We start from the raw sequence: 5060 nt of genomic DNA, 5'->3' as shown, positions 1-5060 counted from the left end.
TGTATCTATTTTGAAGATCTATGTTCACACTTGGACTCTATTCTTATACTTTGCTAGCATTAGCACCTTTTAATGTTGGATTAGCTTCTATATTATATATCTTACTTGATTGTATACACTGTGTATCACATTTGAAGTCATTGGATTTTGAGCACTGTGCACTTTATATTGTATACTATGATCATTTGCACATTTGATCTTTAGTAGCATTTTTTATGTTTCTTTATTAAGTTGATATGTACTAGAGCGCAATGCCACATATTGATTTCTTATAAATACCACAACCTTGAACCATATTATAATTACATTTTAACGACACTGACTTAGGAAGTTACAAGTAAATATGGCTTATAAAGGATCTTGAAATTAAATGTTACCTGTACATGGTGGAAAAAAGTAATTAGAAAAAAAACTTTGTTGTGGTACTTTTGCACATTGTGGAACAACCCACCTTGGGGACCTCTGGACAGTTACTTTTTTCTATGTTAATATATTGATAGATAATCTTTTTAAATCTTTAAAGAAGACAACTAGGGACTAGTAGCTGGAAAACTTATAGGGAGAATAGAATGCAATAAAATGGAAAACAACAATTTATCATAAACAAGTTTTTTGCAATCATAAATGGTGCTTCCTAAATAAGTGTTGTGTTCCTCAATATAATAATACATAAATAACAACTACACCTAAAATATCTAATCACTTATTATGTATAAAAGAGCACTACCGTGCTGTTCAATATTGAGGTATTTGAGGAAATAAAATAAAATACAATGTCAGGTAGAGGATGTGGTTTGTTTCCATATTCTGCACTAATTATAATTTTACCTTTAAAAAAAATGTTCTAATGGCTGTATTTACCTAGCTGGACTCCTCACTCTTCAGTGTTTCTGACCTGGTTATCCTCAAAGCTTCGATATCTGACCCCCATCAAATAGACAAGAAAAGCGGTGGTTTTCCAAACAGAGATGCAGACAGAAATAAAATGTTGACTAAGGTTCTAACTGTTTCCAAAAATATAGAAAACAAAATAAAGTCCTGGAGTTGCACTTGTACAACCAACATTTTAAATACTTGATGGTAATGATGGTAATACCACAACCTCGAACCATATTATAAATTATTGTTAATGATACTGCTTTAGCAAATTTAAAGCAAATATGGGAATTAAATGTTACCTGTACATGGTGGAAAAAGTCACTTGAAAAAATACTTTGTTGTGGTACTGTTGCTCCTTGTGGTATAACCCACTTTGGGGCACTCTGGGCAGTTACTTTTTCCACGTTAGTATATTGATAGGTTCATTTTTTTTTATATCTTTAAAGAAGAAGACTAGTGGTTGGAAAACTTCTAGGGAGAATTGAATGCAACAAAATGTAAAACAAATTACAGATTTATCATAAACAAGTTTTTTTGCAGTCATAAATAACAGCTACACCTAAACTTGTTATGTATCAAAGAGCAATACCGTGCTGTTCAATATTCAAGCATTTGAGAAAATATAATAAATAAAATGGCAGGGAGAGGATGTGGTTTTGTTCCATATTCTGCACTAATTATAATTTTACCTTTAAAAAAACAAAAATGTTCTAATGACCATTATTACCTGTTTGGAATCACCACTCTACAGTGTTTTTGACCTGGTCATCATCAAAGCTTTAATTTCTAGCTAATGCTCACATTATACAAACACTTAGGAGACATCATTGTAAATGTGAAATATATAGCCATGTGGCCTGAGCAGACATTGTGCTTTCTATTTTCTACATTTCTCAGCATTTTAAGCCCTTTGTCTGTCCGATATAACCAACACTGTTAATTTGGCTGATTGAACAGAGGACAAAGGGACAAGGGACAAACAGCCTCCATTCTATAAGGAAACAACTGAAAAGGCTGTAACATGCTTCTATTCCCAGGCCGGCTGCTAAAAGAAAACGAAGGGGGTAAGAAAAAAGCTATTTTGTGTATTTATTTCTTCACTCCCACTGCCTCCAATGTAACGTGGCCTCCATCCCTCCAACTACAGCAACTTCAATTAATCTCTGTCATAGTGTAATCAGAAGGAGAAGGAGCATGGACAAATATGGATGGATCAGCAATTAATCTAAATCACTTTAATAGAAAGAGTTAGAGGGGGTGTAAGTCTCTTGAGAGGTGTTTAGGCAATGAGGTAAGTACTAAGAAATCACTACAAGATACTGGTATATGTTTGCAGTAGAGTAATTACAAGCTGATTTTAGAGAGCACCAACGTGTATATAGACATTTCATGCAAGGAAAGAGAGTGGAAATAATGTAGTCAAGAACTGTAAATGCTGCTGTTTAGTTGTTTCAGGAGTAACAGTACACAAGTTTTTTCCAGACAAAAACTTTTCGATAGTAATATCATTTTTGTTTTCATATATCCTCTATTTATTTCACAAGCTGTGGGGTGATTACAATTATTTAGTGAGCAGTCAGCAACCAAAGAATTATTGTAAAAACAAAAAAGTAGAAAGGGTGGGTAGCATGTTACTGGTGATAGTACTGCCACATAATTAGGGTAAGGCAAAGCTGAAAATCTAATTGGCTTTATTACAGCCATCCAAAAAAGGGGCAGAGCTCAAAATAAATGACTGATTGCATGGCCATTGCACAGCTGGCAAGCCAATCACTACCAATATACTAACATCGTTAGGTCAGTGATTTTACTAATAAGTACACTAACAGTGCAAAGAAAGAATTTTAATAAAACTGCTGCCCCAATTTACACCAGGTCAGGATGATTAAAAAGCTTGACCCCCAAAATAGCAGATGGTGAATTACTATGCCACGATTAGAGCAAATTGTAGAAAGTGGGCAATGAGTGTTAAAAAATAAAATCGATCTTGGGTGAACAGATTTCTCTGGCCTAACTTTATTTTAAGTTTATTATTATGCAGGACTTATATAGTGGCAATCATTTACTCAGCACTTAAAAAAAAGAGAGTTACGAGGGCCCTGGTCATGCGATCATTAAGAGGGAGGGGAGAGTGGTACAAAAAGTAATAACTGTGTGGAAATTAGTTGATTAAGAATGATAAATTCAGTTGCTATGTAGAGGCAGCATAGGTTTCCCTAAAGAGATTAGTTTCCAGGGATTACCTAAAGGCAGACAGTGTAGAGCCAACAGAAAATTCTCCACTATTGCATAGACATGCATACTAAAGTGATATGAGCCTGAATATTAATGCAGCAAGTGTTTGGGGAAAAAAACAATTATACAGGCTTGAACACAATTGGTGGCCAGCTAGAGGGTTGTAGAAGACATACTGTGCTGTTCTAATAGCTGTCACTGTGAGATAATTAGGCAACGTCTACTCATATATTTATATTTCACTCAGTATTGTCGTGTGTGCTAAAAAGGCAGTGCAGCCAATGGCAAGAAAATAAGGTTTATAGGTGGTGGTAATTATCTCTCAACATATTGGAAGACATGTGACCAGGTCATGATTAATTACTTTTCCACATGAAAATAGCTTTAATGGACATGACTACAATCACATGTTGCCAAGTCAAAAAGAAAATATTCTGATTTGTCCAGTGGTTCTAAACCTGCAAAAAGAACAGTCTTTGTATGAGCCCTATGTTCATTACTAGCCTGATTATGTCTAAAGTGGCTTAATTTACTGAAAACTATAAAGAGCATGCGGTACAGAATCTTACTTCTAATTAGGATTCTCCTAAATATCAAACAAATTGAATGCCTGCATCTGTCTATGTATGAGGTCATTGTGCCACCATTTATCCTGCATAGAATAGGCCTTCCTGGGAACATCTGGTCAGGCAAACTTAGCCAAACCTACTGTAACCAAATCTTTGTATGTATGGGCATATGTGTAATTATAGAACACTTTCTAAAAGTGATGTTTCATCTTTCTGAGTATGAGAAATAAGCTGTGAAGGTTTAACTGGAATGTCAGAAAACACTATTTTTAGTTTTGAATAGCATGTGTAAAGGTTAAATTTATATTGTTGTCTGTGTCACCAGGTCAGAAAGTGAAGGGAAGTCTACACTTTTACAGCTATCACTGGAGATGGCTTCTGTTATTAAGTCCTTAATTGGGTGAAATGTAAGAGAGGGACTGTTCTAAATGGGGCTGCAGTGTGTTAAGTCCAGGTTTGATGTGGTCTGACCACATCAGATTGGGACCTCCTGTTTCCTGATAGAGCTCATAGAGCATGGTTTGACTCCTTTTGGGCAACACTCAAAAATTCCAGAAGTGAGGGATTTTCATACTCGTTTGGAGCAGTGACATCTCTCTACATGTCGATGAAGCAGAGTCGAAATCTCCCGGTGGGGACACCTGTAGTAGTGTCAACTGTCAAAGATGAGGTTGCATTATGGGCCCCATTTTGTGGAGATTTTCTCTCACTTCTCTAGAAACACAGAAATTGAAAGTAAATATCAACAATGGGAATATAGTTGATAAAAACCTAACAGATATTCTAATTCTTTACAATTCCATCTGAAACTGAAAAAACATTTTTGCTGTATCTCCAGTTTAACATACTATAAAACGATTGCATCCAAGCAGATAATAGAATAAGAAACATGGGGGTACAGCTTGAAATATTTTGTGTCAGATCAGTTTCATACTGAGAATTTTAAAATGTCTTTAACCAGTAAAGAATCCTCATAACTTATCGGAGCAGACACAAGAGTGATCCTGTCAGTTAAGTTACAGTAGGAAGGGAGACCGCCCTTGACACTAATGGGGTCAGTCACCTACTTGTGTCCAAGATAACCATTACCTCTGTTAAAGACACATTTGGCCGACATCCATAGACTTTCCTGGCGGTGTCTAACAAGGCACACGTCTTCCTCCTCTGATTAAGTCTGCATCTCTCTTAAAATAGACTGTTTTGTAGTTTCCTTTGTGTTAACAGGAGTATGTTAGCTCGTGGAAGTAAGCATTATAAATCTTAGCTTTCACTAGACGTTAAATATATGACAACCATGCTGCATGAAGTTAACATGGCTCATGAGTTATGGGTCAGTCTGTTCAGTGAGGAGGTGTATAACGTATTACATATGTAAAG

The sequence above is a fragment of the Aquarana catesbeiana genome, linkage group LG02 (assembly GCF_042186555.1).
Source record: "Aquarana catesbeiana isolate 2022-GZ linkage group LG02, ASM4218655v1, whole genome shotgun sequence".
NCBI classification, from domain to species: Eukaryota; Metazoa; Chordata; class Amphibia; order Anura; family Ranidae; genus Aquarana; species Aquarana catesbeiana.
This window is presented reverse-complemented; position numbering follows the sequence as displayed.